Source organism: Heloderma suspectum, chromosome 2 (genome assembly GCF_057233095.1).
Source record: "Heloderma suspectum isolate Gila_16-S chromosome 2, 16-S_ref, whole genome shotgun sequence".
NCBI lineage: Eukaryota > Metazoa > Chordata > Lepidosauria > Squamata > Helodermatidae > Heloderma > Heloderma suspectum.
In genome coordinates this window covers 333,785,792-333,803,610 of record NC_139459.1, presented here as the reverse complement: position 1 = coordinate 333,803,610, position 17,819 = coordinate 333,785,792, and the positions used below count along the sequence as shown (strand labels likewise).

Here is a 17,819-nt window from a genome sequence, read left to right as displayed (position 1 = left end):
ACAGGTTGCACCTGTGTGCTCCCTGCAGAACTCAGCATTTGCCATCTTCCCTGACCTTTCACCGTCTTTACCAATTAAATTAATGGCAGTGGCAACAGCAAAAAAAAAAAAAATAATAAAATCCATTAAACCCCTCTGGGCTTGTTCCTTTGATTAGACTAGATCAGTGAAGCTACAGCTATTTGCAGTCAGATTAGATAGGCTAGGTTTTTATTGCCATTTGCACTAGAGATTGAAAGGTCAGGTTTGTTGACATCAGCCCAAAGCCCATCTGTGAAAGTTTGCTTTAAAAAGTTATTCTCCATGAATATATTTTTTAATATTTGAAGAACCCCATATGGATCTGAGAATAGGTAATGACCCTGACAGCAGACATGAAAATGCAAAATACTGAACGGTTTTTTCCCCGTGATGCAAGCGAGCGACACAATTTTGACACAGAAGCTAGAATCTGAAGTCATGGCAAAGAATGCAGCATTTGTTCATTTCGTGAAAGAGGAAGTCAGCGTCATCATATAGCTCAGCTTTGAAAGGGGAATCTTATCAGGTAAAGAAATACTTTGCACCACTAAAATGTATCATGCTTTTATTTCAATAGAAGAATTGCAACCCAAACTATATTCACTGCAGAGTAGGATTGATTTCTAAGTAAACCTATTTAGGATCAGGCTGAATAATTGGTTAGAGGAGTTAATATGAGGCATGCTGCCTTTAAGTTTACTAATTTAAGGCCAATTCAGGTAACACAAGGGGTTTATTGGTTTCTTCACTCATTTTACCCACTAGTATATATTGCTTGACTCATCTGTCTGAGCTGTCTGGATTATTTTATTATTTGAATCATTACCTGTAGGATCTGCTGATCTGGTTCAATCTATTTGCTTCTAGTCTCTGTCCACGCTACTCTACAGCCCAAGCCCACACAATCTATGTCCAGCCAAGCTGAACGCAGCCAACAAACCATGAATGGTGGCCAGGGGAGCCAGGAATCTTCCTGGTTCTCTTGTCTGCCTGGGACTGAAAAACAAGGGAGGGGACTTGTCAAGCACCTCTCGGGACATCAAACGTGGCTGGTGGTTTGGACAGGCTTGCTACATTCCAAACATTGCACAATCTGGGGTGGTAGTGGGGATGGGGGGATGGGGAATTAATCTATGAAGGATCACGTGTTAATACTAATATTCAGCATTTGTGTAGTGGTTTTCAAGTGTTCAAAGAGCCTCACACATGTAATCGTAGTAATTCAAGGCAGGACAGTATTTCCCCCATATCGAATATGGAACGAAGCTGATGGTTCTTGTCTCAGTTCTTGAATTACATGGGTAGGGGTGGGACGAGGGAATCCAGAATCTTTACCTTTTGTGATAGCCGCCATGGTGACTATTTTTAGGGTACAAGAGCATAATTTAGCTAAAATGTTAAAAAGTGTTAGGGGTTGGGGTTCGCTCTCTTTCCTCCATAATTTGACCACCGTGTTGGTTTTCTTAAAGCCAATTAACTAATTCTCAAGGCCAGCAACATTCGAACCAGGAACTTCCTGGCTCCCAGCCCAATCTCTTAGGGCCAGCCACATGTTTTATTAAATGCATAGCTTCGCACTGAATATAATAGCATCTGCCAGTGTGGTGTAGTGGTTATAGTGTTGGCCTGGGACTCAGGAGACCTGGGTTTTAGTCCCCATTTAGCCATAAAGCTCACTGGTGACTTTGGGCTCACTGGTTATTTTAGTCACTGACTATCAGCTTAAGATAATTCTAGGGATGGCGGAGAATTTCTCCCCGAAACTTCGGGGGGCCGAGCGCCAACGTGTTCGGCCCCCCGAACAAGTTTCGGGGAGAAATCCTCCGCCCCCCCCGCCCCCCGCCCCCCCCGGGACGGGACTTACCTTCCCTGAATGTCCCTCCCGGCGGCGGGTCCGGCTGGCGGTTCGTCCGGTGTTCGAGGGGGGCGGGAGTGGCAGCCGGTCTTTCGACCGGCTGCCGCCCCCGCCATTGCAATGAAAGGAAAAAAAAAAACACGTCCCCTGATAGGCTACGTGACGATTCACGTAGCCTATCACGGCAAGATTTGCAAAGTCAGCCGTGATAGGCTACGTGAATCGTCACGTAGCCTATCATGGGTGACTTTAAAAAAAAAAAAAAAAGCGCGTACGCGAATGGCGGCCCCCATAGGGAGCCGCCATTCGCGTTCCTTATTTAGTTGCTGTAGTCTACGTCAATGTTTACGTAGACTACGGCGAAAATAAGGGCAATGCTATTTGCGTTGCCCTTATTTTCGCCGTAGTCTACGTAAACATTGACGTAGACTACAGCAACTAAATAAGGAACGCGAATGGCGGCTCCCTATGGGGGCCGCCATTCGCGTACGCGCTTTTTTTTTTTAAAGTCACCCGTGATAGGCTACGTGACGATTCACGTAGCCTATCACGGCTGACTTTCCAGATCTAGCCATGATAGGCTACGTGAATCGTCACGTAGCCTATCAGGGGACGTGTTTTTTTTTTTTTTTTTACTTTCGAGTTCGCGGCCGGGCGAGGCGGGAAGCCTCCTCCCCAGCCTGAATTTCGGCCGGGCGAGGCGGGAAGCCTCCCCCCCCGGCCTGAATTTCGGCCGGGCGAGGCGGGAAGCCTCCCCCCCCAGCCTGAACTTCGCAGGGGGAGCAGCGAAGCGCTCCCCCCCACCGCGAAAAAGCTTCGGCGAAAGGTAAGGGACTTTCGTCCACCCCTAGATAATTCACAGGTCTGTTGTGAGGATAAAGTGGAGAGGAGGAGGATCATGTACACTGCCTTGGGCTCCTAGGGTTGGCCGAGAATTTCTCCCCGAAACTTCGGGGGGCCGAGCGCCAACGTGTTCGGCCCCCCGAAGAAGTTTCGGGGAGAAATTCTCCGCACCCCCCCCCGGGACGGGACTTACCTTTCCCGAATGTCCCTCCCGGCGGTGGGTCCCGGGGGCGGTTCGTCGGGTCTTCGTCAGGGGCGGGGGCGGCAGCCGATCTTTCGACCGGCTGCCACCGCCGCCATTCCAATAAAGCTATTTGCGTTGCCCTTATTTTCGCTGTAGTCTACGTAAATCTTTACGTAGACTACAGCGACCAAATAAGGAACGCGAATGGCGGCTCCCTATGGGGGCCGCCATTTGCGTACGCGCTTCTTTTTTTTTTTAAGTCACCCGTGATAGGCTACGTGACGATTTACATAGCCTATCACGGCTGACTTTGCAGATCTAGCCGTGATAGGCTACGTAAATCGTCACGTAGCCTATCACGGGGGCGTTTTTTGTTTTTTACTTTTTATTTCGTGGCCGGGCGAAGCGAGGCGCCTCCTCCCCGGCCTGAATTTCGGCCGGGCGAGGCGGGAAGCCTCCCCCCCCGGCCTGAACTTCGGGGGGAGAGCAGCGAAGCGCCTCCCCCCCACCGCGAAAAGCTGCGAGACCAGGTAAGTGGCTTTCGTGCACCCCTATGGGCTCCTTGGAGGAAAGGCGGGATACAAATACAACAAATACATAAAATTACTTTAAATAGCCAGAGGAGGAGACAGCTATTTAAACCATTCTCTTGGTCCTGAAGACAGTCCTTTCCACAACCCCAAGCTGCTATTAGGCATGGTAAGGAAGCTGCCATTGGCACTTCTGATCCTGATTGCTCCTAACCGCTTAACATAACATGTAGTTTGGCCATAAAGTACCAAGCTATGTTAACTCTCCAAAGGACAGTGAGCAATTTGATGTCTTTCAGTTCCCTCATTCATTCATTCATTCATTCATTCATTCTTTCATTTCATTTCTATATTGCCCAATAGACGCCTGTCTGGGCGGTTCATAACAATTAAAACCACAAAGTACAACACAAAACATTATAAAATATGAAAGCTTAAAACTACAACATAAAAGTACAACCAGAATAAAACCTAGCAGCAATGCAGACATTTAAAATACAGATTTAAAACAGCAGAGCTAAAAGACTAGAGTGCTAAAATGCTGGGATAATAAAAAGGTCTTCACCTGGTGCTGAAAGGAGTACAATGTAGATGCCAGGCAAACCTCTCTAGGGTTCCACAACCAGGGTGCCACAGCAGAAAAGGCCCTCCTCCTGGTTGCCACACCTCCTTTGGCAAGGGCTCCTGGAGAAGGAGTGCTGAAGATGACCTTAGGGTCCAGGCAGGTACATATGGGAGGAGGCAATCCTTCAGATAACCTGGCCCCAGGCCATTTAGGAATTTCAGCGTTAATACCAGCACTTTGAACCTGGCTCAGACATGGACTTGCAGCCAGTGCAGCTGGAAATGTACTGGCTTAATGTGATCTCATTGGCCAGTCCCCATTAACAATTTTGCTACCCTACTTTGGACCAGTTGAGGTTTCCAGACCGTTTTCAAAGGCAGCATATAACACATTGCAGTAATCCAGACAAGAGGTTATCAGAGCATGGATAACCGCAGCTAGGCTATTTCTGCCCAGATACGGGTGTAGTTGGTAGGGATGTACGAATCCCACTCACCTGTCCGTTCCGGGGCATCGTCAGCGGGGGGGAGGCACTCTGTCCCTCCTCCCAGAATCCTCCCTGGCCAGCTCCACTCTGCGGCAACTCCGTGGAGCCGCCGGCCAGGGCTGGCCACAGCCGGAATTCCGGCCACGGCCGGGCTGCTGAGGCCACAAATGGTGGCTGCTATGCCAGCTGCCATTTGCATGGCTGCCAAGCCGTGATAGGCTACGTAAGTATTTACATAGCCTATCACGGCAAAAGGAAGCCACGCAAATGGCGGCCACTACGACGGCTGCCATTTGCGGCCGCAGCAACCCGGCAGCAGCCAGGAGACCAGCCGGAGCTGCCGCCGACGCATCTGCCACTGCATCCGCTGCCAGAGCTGCCGCATCCACCGCCAGGTAAGCTCCGTTTCGGGGGGATTCTGTGGGTTGGCGGGGGGGAGGCCGTTCCGTCATGGATTCTGGGGGGATTCCGCCACCAATTCCGCCACCAATCCACTGGACTCCGTGGCAGAATTCTCTGACATCCCCAGTAGTTAGTATGTTAGCCTAAGCTGATAAAAGGTGCTCTGTGCCACTGAGTCCACCTGTGCCTGAAATGACATTTCTGGGTCCAAGAGCACCCCCAAACTAAAAACCTGATCCTTTCAGGGGAGTGCAACCCCCTCCAGAACAGGTTGAACATAGGGATGGACAGACCCATCTCTGTCCTGGGCACAGGGGAGCGCAACAAGCTCCCCCCCAGCTCAGCCGCCCAGACCCACTCGGCAAGCCTCCCTGCTCGCCCTGCCTACGGAGCCCTGTGAGCTGCCCCTCCTCTCCACCCCAAGGACTCTGGCAGTTGAGCCCTTGTGCTTTATGCATACAAGGGATTGACTGCCAAGTCCTCGGCACGGCCAGCCCCAAACGCTCTCACCTGGCCTCCTCTTGAGGAGGCCAGGGCTAGAACACTGGGTTGCCACTGAGACCCTTCCTCCCCATGCCAGCTGTCAAGGGCTTCCTTGACAGCTGGCGGAGGCAGGACAGGCCCCGGCATGGCCAGCCCCCAGTGCTCGTACCCTGGCCTGCTCCCGAGGAGGCCAGGGCGAGAGTGCTGGGGTGCAGTGGCACCCCCAGCCGCTTGCCGAACTCCAGGGTTCTTGTCGGCCAGGTCTATGAGTGCATCAGGGCTCAGCAAGTGGGGTCCGGGAGGCCATATGGGGAGGTGTCTGTCAGATTCCACCCCCTTTTCAGACTCCCATTCCATCCCAAATTGGACATCACCTAGCCGGGCAGACAAACCACCCACTAACCGGACCTCTGTCTTGTCTGGATTGAGTCTCAGTATATACCTCAGTGAGTATATGTTGCAACCAATGTACAAATGGTGAATCCTGTGAAGTGACATATGGACAACCAGCATAACCCCAGTCCCAAAACACATGCCATCCCATATGTGCTGAAACGTGCAACTTTCCTCAGTATTATTACATGTTTAAGTTCCTTAATCTGTTCTTTTGTTTTTATTCAAATCTGGCAACCCTTGCAATGCATTTCTTTAATGGATGCAAGCTGGGGAAAAATGCTCGGCATTTCAGCACCAGATGGTTTAATATCACCTAGATGTTTTGTGCTTTTCCCATTTCAGAGCGATGGGGGTGGGTCACACTCATGATAATTAGCTTGCTTAAACTTATTTTGTAAGTTATACAAAATCCGCAAGAAGAAAAGAGTCAGCAATGCCATTTACAAAAAAGGAAGACTAATTTATATTTAAAGGTAATGTTTGCCTTCGGAGAATCAAAGAAAACTGAATGCGTGACATTTTAAAATGGACATTTTAAAAAGGCTACAGCACGCTGGCCTCCTACCAGCTTTGTTTGGGGTTTGGGGGAGAACAGACCAGCAACTCTTGGGGTTCTGAATTTAAAGAATGGCACCCTTCCCAGATACTTATCTCAACCCAGTAGAAATGGCTTCCACTTCAAAGTACCCCATTCCCAACATTATCCCTGTATAATAAATATGACCAAAACAAACACAGATCGATATACACACAACCACCATGCAGTCACAGATTTATTACACTTTATATTTGCTGCTCTGCTGGAGAAAAGAAAAGCATGAAGTGAGCATACCAGACCTCATGTGAAGAGGAGGAAGCAGGTTCATCTGCTTGCCCAATGCCCCAATTGCTTCAGGTCCAGTGTTGGCCTTCTGTAACAGAAAGAACTGGCAAAATGAAGCAAAGTGCCTTTCTGGAAGTATAACCCTTCCATCCAGGAGCCCCATAAATCCCAGTTGTCTCTTTGCTCCAGGAGCGACTCATAATTAGCTTGCAGAAATACCAAGTACCCGTCCAAAGACCACACAGACCAAAGCTGCCTTGAACCGAGACAAACCAATGGTCCATCTAGCCCAAAATTATCTACTCAAAATGGCAATTACTCTCCAGGGTCTCAGGCAGATTCCCATTGCTTGCTATCAGTTCTTCATACTAGAGATGCCAGTGATTGATCCTGGCACTTTCTGCATGCAAGGATGTCTTCCCAACCCTACTACCTAAGATCCTTTATCTTGAGATCCTGAGCATTAAACCCGGGACTTTATACTTGCAAGGTATCTGCTATATAGGGATGTCAGAGAAATCTTCAACAGAACCAAATGAGTTTAGATTTTCATGAATCTGACCCACAGATTCTGCAGGGGACGAGCTCTCCCGCTGTCAGGCATGTTCTGTGGACTTGTAGACTGTTTTCTAACTTTCCCAAATTTGCACAAATTTAATCGTAGTAAAATATGCAAAATAAAAAACACGGCCCAAATTTCCATAGGCTAAAGCATGGAAATGCACATTTGGGGGGAATATGCACATGCAAATTGCAGAAATGTGCATTTGCACAAATTCAGAAATGAAAAAGAAAATGCCATGTGTGGGCAGATGATGAATGAAAGGTGCCTGACAATCTGTGAAATATGCCTACTGCTATAGCAGGGGTGGGCAGGAAGTAGATCAGGACCTGCTAGTAGATCTTCAGATCTACTCAGTAGAGCAGCAAGGATTTCTAACTCCCAGTTATTTACTAATAGTAGCAACATAATGATCCCACCCCCACCCAAATTATACTGTTGAAACGAAGAAAGCATGTGGTGCACCTACAATTAGTATCCAGCCTTGCTAATATACAGACTTTTTAATTATTATTTCTGCACCCTGCCCATGCAGGGACCTATGGATCTCAGCCTTTATATTTTCATAAATGGGTGTCAGCAACTGCATCTATGTCCTAGAATGCTAGATGTTATCTCATACCCACAAGACTTGCTGGTGACTCCTTCAGTCTGCAATCACCATTGAATCACCATTTTGGATCTGAGCCTATATTGCAGGTGCAGGAGACCTCATGGCCACAAGGTCTGGCCTAATTCTAAACTCTTCTGTTACTGCCCTCATCCTGTGCCACTTACACCACTTGCCCTGATCGAGAGTTTGGGAGAATTCAGAAGCTTACATGATTTTTTGTGCCATCTTCGTGGCATCTTAGTTGGTCCTAATAAAGGTGGATTTTCAATTGCTTGATGGTAGATTTGGGATTCCCACCGCCCTGCCTCACTCCCCATCCTTGGATTTTGGATGTTTCACTTGTGGACCAGCAGAGTTATTTTTTATATAGGAGTCATAGAATAGTAGGGTTGGAAGGGGCCTACAAGGCCATCAAGTCCAACCCCCTAAGGGAAGCTGTCCAGGTCACTAGGGCAAGACACTGGGAATTGGTCTATAGAGTTGTGGTCTCAATATATCCCTCATATCAACATGCCCTGGTGCCAGCATCCATTACATAACCTGCAGAAACTTATCTTTTCACACAAGCTGGGCTGTGTGTGTCGTCAATTACATATATGAAACCTACCGACAAAAAAGCTCCATAAGATAATCAGTGCATAGTGATGGGGGAGGAACCCTATTTGCCTACTTCAGTCCTATTAGATCTGTTCTCTCTCTCCCTCTCTCTCTGTGTGTGTGTAAAATATGTGCATCATGTATGTGTGTTATCCTACGTATTCTGTGTGTACTATGCTATGTGCACGTGTGTACTATGCTTTGAAAAAAGACCTCCTAGAGTCCTAGGTAAACTTTGAACTTGTCGATTTAGATGGGATTATTCAACTTTTAACATTCACCTGATGCAAAATACCTCCCCGTCCCAACAGATATAGACATAGTCTATGGGGCACTGCAGGGTGCCTGAGGGGAAAAGGCCAAAATCACTGATTTGCCACCAAATTTCAGTGGCGAACCACTCTGTATCACCACGAGAGTTAAATTTATCTTCTTTCCATGCTAAATTTAACTCTTTTGGCACTCCATAGTGGCTATGGATCATCCGAAGGGCCAAATGTAGCTTGCAAACAAGCTACATTTGTCTGTTTCGGTGCCCCATAGCCACTATGGTCACAATTTTTTTCAAGATTTTTTTTTAATTCGCAGGGGACAACAGAGGTTGGGCTGGTGGGGTTTGGTGGGACCCCCTACAGTGGGGGTGGCAGGGGCCACATGCAGCCTCTGGGGTGAGTGTTGCCACCCATGATCTAGAATATATTGCTGCTATAGACAAACATACAATCACACAAAATTGCATATGCTTACTTAAGGGGGGGGGGGCTTAAATGCCCAAGACTAATGGACTGTCAAAAAAACCTTAGAAGTTCATTTTCAAATGAACAGCAATGGGTTTTTAATCTCAAATAGCACCAATTAACATCGCTTAGAAGTGGCAAGAAAATAGAGCCTTTGAACACTCATCATTCGCTTCCATTAAAAAAAGATAATCTAGCATTTGCATCTTTAACAGAGTATCGCAGACATGTGGGTTTTTTTTAAAAAAAGGGAAAGATGTTCTCTTCTGTAGAGCAACAGTCATAATTAGTAATAATGAAATGCACATATTCCTAAGAACAGAGGCTTAAAGCAGAATCCTTTGACAGATGAAGGTTACTTATTCATTTCCCCAAAAAGTATCTGGGAGAAAGGAATGGTGGCCCAGAGTTTAATTGCTGTTGTAAAAATCATCTTAAGGTATTTCCATAATAGTCAAGCTTTTCATGAAAGAGCAAGTATGACAGTGTTCCTGGATCCAGCTGATGTCAATGGCAAGAGGCACTTTTTATCAGTCACAACTAAGATGCTGGCTTAAACAGGAAACTAAGAAGAATCAGTCATGCATAGTTAAACTGTGGAATTCACTGTCAGAAGATGTAGCAATGATGACCACCAGCTTGGAAGGCTTTAAAAGGGAATTAGGCAAATTCATGGAGGATAAGGCTGTCAATGGCTACTAGTCCTGATCGCTATATATCACCTCCAGTATCAGAGGCCATATGTGTCTGTATACCAGTTGCTGGGTAACATGAATGGGAGGGTGCCATCTGGGTATGAAAGAAAATGAGGGGATGCTCTACAACCTCTCAATGTTCATTTAATCCAGTCATTTGATCCAGTGCCGGGTTACTGTTGTTATCCTAACACTGACGATACATATGCTTACAACCCTTCTGGAAGCGTATGAACAAAATACTGATTTTGCTGACCTTTACAATATGAATGAAGTGACAGAACAGCTATTTATAAAGCCTCATTGTAAGAAATGAGCTTGTGTCTAATTCTGGAGTTCCAGAAAGAATGTATGGAGGCTCATGTGCTGTATTCTCTTGGCCAAAATTCTTTGTCCTGTAGATCTTGGACCTGAATATGTGATGCAACCCCATTTCTGGAGTCATAGGAAATATGACTTGTGCATACAACTGAAGACATGGCTCATCCTGATATTGGTGAAATACACTGGCATAACCTGGAAATGGAGAGATGGCAGTAATACAACTCAGAATCCCACAATGGCCGTAGACGTATCAGATCCTTTGGGATGTGCATGGTGGACCAAAGATGGTGGTATTTACATATTGTAAATGAAGAAAACAGTAATACAGGATTTCAGTTTGTTTTGTCTGCAGTTGATCTGGTTTGACCATCCAAATTGAATTTTGCAGTGCAAGTATGGAAAAAGTCCTTGAAAAAATAGAATGTCAGAAGGCCTGTTGAATGACAGTGGGTTAATGATCGTATGGTATGAAAAGTAGTCACTCATGGAAAGGATAACTTTCAGTTAAAATTAGAGGGCACTAATATGACTCACAAAAAACTTTCAGTTTGTGTACCATGTATATCTCTATTTCAAGGTTCCAGTGTCTCCCATGTTTAAACAAGTTGCACATGTAGCCCAAATTAGCCAAGTAGAGTTGCAATGAAGAGTTTTGGAAACCCCTGGGATTTCTCAGGATGCTGTATTATCTTAGTTTCAAGATGTCAAGATGACTAAAACTCACCCACAATGTAAACATTCTGCTAACCTTTTATTTGAAGGAAGGTGGAATCAAGCACCAAGCAAACATAATTGTAGGAGAAGGTGAGATTTGCTGGAAACTATCTGGGGGGTCTGGAAATTCTTATGACATTGAAGTAACAGCTAATAAACGTTCCAAATTAGGAGAGATAATTGGAAAATATCAGACCACACTGACATAGAATTTTGGCAACTTGCAGGATGAACATGATAACGTAGTTCAGGTACAGTGGCACACATGGCAACTGTTGGGACAGCATATGATTTTTTTCATTGTCACAGATTTTGGAATCAGAAATGAAACTGGAATTGCCTTGGTGTGTGCTATGCTGTAATTATACACAATCCAAAGAGTAGAGCAAGCTTTAAGTCTTTGCGGAAATGCGTTGCTCCCTGAAGAGTTTTGGGACAACAGACAGCTATGGAACCATAAGAAAATTGGGTGGTGGATTCATTTGGCTGGGATAAGCAACATTTACCGGGCAAAATCTCAAATTTGTATGATCGTTGAGCCAGCTAACCCCCCCCCCCCCCAGCAAGGGAAAATAGTTTTACCTACAGTGGTAATTCCCAGAATTGTGGGAAATACTATGTGGGAACATCAGTTTTTGGCAAAATAGATGACTGTAAAATATTATGTTGGTAACACTAGAAAAGCGTTTGTGACTAATGCAAGGACAGTCACTGGATTTGTCCAACTCTAACTTTGTCAGAAGAAAATTGTAATGTGAGCCCACAGCACGAGTGGCAGCAAAATCTAATTCACAATGATACTCATGTTTATGACACTGGACAAAGTTGATGTGTGTAGTAACGATGTGCCCTGAAGTATATTGGGGAACTGTTATTATTGAATATGGTCCAAATAAAAGCTGTAGATGGAATGTAATGTTGTTTACAGGATTTCATTTTTCAGCCTATGAAAACCATTAGATAATATACCATGAGAAATGTCTAACATGGAATATTACTGGACTGAATAGGGATAAGTTGGAGAATTTAATTAAGTTGGAGCAAATGATAAGTGATGCAATGAGAGAGCCTGAATCCAGACTTCAGTCAGGATGAATCAAGATCTAATGTAACTATGGATAGTTGCAGGCCTTAAGCAAACAAGGACAGTCACCGATGGTTCACCACTGGTGGGGCATTTTCCCCAAAACACTGGTTTTCTCCAATTGACTTTCCATCCTATCGTAATTGTACTTGTCTTGCAGATTTTATTTGTACTTATTGCTGTGGGTATACTATGCTGGGTTACCAAAAGGGTGAATCTGCCATCTTAGTAGACCTAAAAAGCTGAAGAAATGTCTACAGTTTTTTTGGAGATACAGATTCAGGCAGAATTACAGGAAACCAAGCATCAACATTAGTACAAATAGGTTAGGGATGTCTTTTGTTCCTTGTTCTGCTCAATGGTGGTGCTTCAATGGTTAATCTGGTCTAATTGAATGTGATATTTGTGCTTAGCTTTAGCCAATCAAAATATCGAGTGGAGGACTGAAATAGTTAAATAATTTTACTAAAAGAAGACTGAAGAGGCTGCTTCAAAGAATAGATGGCTAATTTGGTCTGGAATGGCTAGATAATGTGATTGAGGGTTTGGGGAGACTTATTAGAAGACTCCCTAAGAGACCACAGATTCATATTTAAGATGTTCCCAGACTTATATTCCAGACCCCAGGCCCACATAAATGAAGGCCTGGACATATAAGAGCTGAATGAGAAGTTGTATCGGAAAAAATACTATGTATCATGCCTGTGCCTCAATCTTGTTTTCTGCAAACCCACAAGGAAAAAGGGGGGAAAAAAATAACTGAGATGGCTCAGTTTGAATCCGCCAAGTTGCTGATACACAGAAAAGAGAAGAACTGATTGATTTGAAGCCACCGGGGGAGACATTTTTGGCTGATGAGCATGATAAAAATATGAAAAATAAATAAATAAAATTGTACATGCTCAGGTGCCAATGAGCAGCACGTGGACAACATCCGCAGTGATAATCTAGTGTGATGTGTAGTGGCTAGAGTGTTGGACTGGGAGCTGGGAGATCCGGGTTCTAGTCCCCACTCAGCCATGGAAGCTCACTGGGTGACTTTGGGCCAGTCACAGACTCTCAGCCCAACCTACCTCACAGGGTTCTTGTTGTGAGGCTAAAATGGAGAGTAGGAGGGTTATGTACGCCACCTTGGGTTCCTCAAAAGAGGAAAAAAAGTGGGATATAAATGTAAAAGATGTAATAAATAAATAAATAAATAAATAAGCGGACTGACAATATCTCTACTTGATGCCTATTGGTTGAGAAATCATAACAGTGTAAACAATAGCTGAAGTGGATGTAAGCGACCTCAACGTACTGTACAGCTTACTGTGATGTACCGCTAACAAGATAAAATATACCAAAAAGGGGGCTTCAGGGAAGTTTCAGAAGACCTTACTAAGACATGATAGAAGTTCCAGGACACCTGAAGAGAGAATGGGCCACTTCACCTCTGACTGGACGATGGTAAGCCCACTACCATTGTGATCAGAACAAGGGTATGATATGAAAGCTCACGCAGTAAGGGACCTTTTGCACTCTCACTCTTGCATTTTCTCTCCATATCTCTGGATCTCTCTGTTTCTCTCTTGGTATCTTGCTCTTGTAATATGCCTTCATTACGGCTTTCACGTCTTCACCACCGAACTTCCTTCAATGGATCATCAGACCTGGAGATCTTGGTAACTTTGGATCTCTTTGACACTGTGTTGCCCCGGCCGTGGGCACTGAACTCTTAGGTTAGAGGTGCGAAGATAGTGATAAATCAGATTCAAAGGTTTACTTACAAGGAGACTTTATGGGGTAACTTACCCCACACAGGCATACCTAATGGTTGGATCAGACAGCTTCTCTGAACCACGAGCCATCGGGTACAATGGGTTTTATACAATACATGTTAGCGATCAGGCAGCATAACAGCAGCAAGCGCCCCTAGCATTCATTCCCAACATAGACTAGAAGTGTTTGGTTCTCAAGCAAGCACAACTACCTAGGATAAACAAACTTTGCTTCCCAGGCACGGCCTGATAAGGCCTTCTAGCATTCATTAGTATGGAGTGCGCTGGGGCTGTTATCGGCCTTCTGACTCATCTGCACAGGCTCAGAGGCTTACTAACAAGGGAATTGCACCAATAATGAACTTAAGCAAGCATTACGGATCTCTAGGCCCCTCTAACACTACAAATGATATGGCTATGCTCCTGGGGTCAACACTTAGGTTTAATTAATTGTTTTACTAATTTAACTTTTAGCTATTTTTAATCATTTATTTTCAAAAGTTAGAATTTGCTTAGAACTTAGAGTTATATTGAAACAAAACCTGATTATGTCTTACAGTGCCTTAATGAATTAACTTTGGTTTCTCACTTTAGCTTCTGTCATTAGTTACCTATCTAAGTTTTAGACTACACCTTTTACATGCCTAAAGAAATGTAGTGATGCTTTAGCTTATCTTTTCCACATTTAAGTAGTGTGCAGGTGGAAGACTGAAGTGGATATTGGATCATTTTACATGTTTAGTTGTGCTGAAAACTTGTGCTGAGTCTGACCGAACACAGGTAAGAGCCCACTATCGAGCCTACTCTGTGGCGGTGAGGATGGCAAAGAGGCAGTTCTTTTCCACCAGCATTGCATCTTCTCAGTGTCGTCTGGCAGAGCTTTTCCGAGTGGTTCGCGGCCTGTTACATTCTGGGCCAGGGAGAGAGATGGTGGAACCCTTGGTAGCACGCTGTGACGAGTTTGCGTGGCACTTTGAGGATAAAGTCGCTCAGATTCGTCATGAATTGGACACCACCATTAATGCAGTTCCATTGGTAGAGGCGTTCAGAGCACCGTCTGGTCCAGTTTTATTGGATGAGTTTCAGTTACTGAGGCCTGAGGATGTGGACAAGGTGCCTGGCCAAGTCCGATCGACCACTTGTGTGCTTTACCCTTGCCCTTCATGGCTTATTAAATCAAACAAGGAGGGGTTGTCCGGCTGGGTCCAGGAGGTTGTAAATTCCTCCTTGAGAGAGGGAGTGGTGCCTGCCGCTTTAAAAGAGGCAGTAATTAGACCACTCCTGAAAAAGCCTAACCTGGACCCAGAGGATGTTAACAATTATAGGCCAGTGGCCAACATCCCCTTCCTGGGCAAGGTGCTTGAGCGGGTGGTTGTAGGACAGCTCCAGGCACTCTTGAATGAAACGGATTATCTAGATCCATTTCAATCGGGCTTCAGGCCTGGTTTTGGAACGGAAACTGCCTTGGTCACCCTGTGGGATGACCTCTGCCGGGAGAGGGACAGGGGGAGTGCGACCCTGTTGATTCTCCTGGACCTCTCAGCGGCTTTCGATACCATCGACCATGGTATCCTTCTGGATAGGTTGTCTGGGTTGGGAGTTGGAGGCACTGCACTACAGTGGTTCCGCTCCTACTTGGATGGCCGATTCCAGAAGGTGGTGCTGGGGGATTATTGCTCTGTGCCATGGCAATTGTGCCATGGGGTTCCACAGGGCTCTATTTTATCCCCCACGCTGTTTAACATCTACATGAAACCGATGGGGGAGGTTATCCGGAGGTGTGGGCTGAGGTGCCATCAATATGCGGATGACACCCAGCTCTACCTCTCTTTCTCATCAAAACCAGGTGAGGCAGTGGCTGTTCTGAACCAGTGCCTGGGCACGGTAATGGACTGGATGAGGGCTAATAAACTGAAACTCAATCCAGACAAGACGGAGGTACTGTTAGTGGGTGGTTCGTCTGCCCGGCTAGGTGATATTCAACCTGTTCTGGAGGGGGTTGCACTCCCCCTAAAGGATCAGGTTCGTAGTTTGGGGGTGCTCTTGGATCCAGAACTGTCACTTGAGGCACAGGTGAACTCAGTGGCATGGAGCACTTTTTATCAGCTTAGGCTGGTATACCAACTACGCCCTTATCTGGACAGAGATAGCCTAGCTACAGTTATCCATGCTCTGATAACTTCTCCTCTGGATTACTGCAATGCGTTATATGTGGGGCTGCCTTTAAAAACGGTCCGGAAACTTCAGCTGGTCCAAAATAGGGCAGCAAGATTGTTAACAGGGACTGGCCTGTGAGCTCATATTACGCCAGTACTTTTCCAGCTGCACTGGCTGCCAGTCCATTTCCGGGCCCGATTCAAAGTGCTGGTGTTAACATTCAAAGCCCTTAACGGCTTGGGGCCAGGTTACCTGAAGGATCGCCTCCTCCCATATGTCCCTGCCTGGACCTTAAGATCATCATCAGCGGCCCTTCTCCGTGAGCCCCTGCCAAAGGAAGTGAGGCGGGTGGCTACTAGGAGGAGGGCTTTTTCTGCTGTGGCACCCCGGCTCTGGAATGAGCTCCCTAGTGAGGTTCGCCTGGCACCTACATTGTACTCCTTTTGGCGCCAGGTGAAGACCTTTTTATTTTCCCAGGCATTTTAGCATTCTAAATTTTTATCTTTGCTGTTTTAAATCTGTATTTTAAACTCCTGTACTGCTGCTAGGTTTTATTGTGGTTGTATTGTTATATTGTGGTTTTAATGTTCTATATATTTTAAATTGTTTTATTGTGTGTTGTTTGGTTTTAGTTTTTGTGAACCGCCCAGAGAGCTTCGGCTATTGGGCGGTATAGAAATGAAATAAATAAATAAATAAATAGTTCCTGAAATACAAGCAGAGTGCAGGAGCAGGAGGGTGTTGCAGAGTCATATTATTCCAATATTGATGCTAGTAGGCCAGTTAGCTATTTCAATTGTAACATTCATAGTGTCGGCTTTGTCAACTTTATTTCCTTTTGCTAATCTCAAGATTACATTACAGTTTCTCTCATTGCTGATAATACAATCATAGCAATTCGTCCGAATTACGCTCATGCAACCACCATTCTAACTCTTAAGATTCATAATCTTCTTAAATAAAGCATTTAATCTGTTTCAATTACATTCTGAGTCTGTGGTGATGTTTGTCTATTTGGACTTGGCTTGGCTACCCACCGGGGGGGAGGGTGTCTCGAAGCCAATAGTCTTGGTACTGAAGCTAAACAGGACCCCATTAACATCAGGGCCATAAACTGGGGCCGTCAGCATGTACCAAAAAAATCCAAAGCATTGACAGATTCCTGGATCAGAATTGAGGACTGGTCCAAATGGGACAGTGTTTGAATGTTGCTACTTGTCCCCCAAACCCAGATATTAAATTGTTGCCAGGTCTGTTACAAGCTTGGGATGTGTTTGCTTTTTCTTTTGTCTTCGGGGAGATCATTCTTAGGTGGTTCCATGTATTTTACGTAATTTTAATATTTCAAATCACAAATTGTTCTCATTGGGCTATAATGTTGTTCATTGTAACTCCTCCTGTCTGTCCAGAATGCATGTGATCTTGAATAAATTTCTATGGTGAAAGGAAACAAGCCTATTAACAGTGCAACCCTGTTGTGTTGCCACATGTTAAGTATGTATGTATGTATGTATTTAATATCCCACCTCTTTTTCTCCTTAAGGAACCCAAGGCAGCATACATGATCCTCCTCCTTTGCATTTTATCCTCACAACAAGCCTGTGAGGTAGGTCAGGCTGAGAGTCTGTGACTGGCCCAAAGTCACCCAGTGTTAGAAGGAAGCCTCTGGTCTTGGAAGCATCTGAGTATCCTATGTACTGCCAGGCTGCTGCCAGCAAGGTGGGAGGATTGACGGAGGCAATTTTTGCCTCTCCATCCTGTTTTAATTTTTTCCTCTAGACAGATCTCTGTCACTCAGACAGCGACAAGGCTGAGGATGGAGAGGCCATAGGAGTTTGCATATCCTGGCCTCTCCCCTCTCTACCCCATCCGCTGGAATGCCCCCCTTTTGACCTCTCCGAGATCCTCCAAGGCAGCTTATGTGAAGGGTGGCTGAAAGGGGGTGGGGGAGAGGTGGAGAAGGGATTGGATCTTGAAGTCCCCTTCC

At 45.5% G+C, this 17,819-nt stretch overlaps 1 protein-coding gene across 5 annotated transcripts in view; it reads right to left on the bottom strand.

Moving 5' to 3' along the window:
* Window positions 1-17,819, bottom strand: part of FHIT (fragile histidine triad diadenosine triphosphatase) — a 1,278,194-nt gene that overhangs the window by 1,044,484 nt on the left and 215,891 nt on the right. The gene's annotated exons all lie outside the window — the stretch shown is intronic.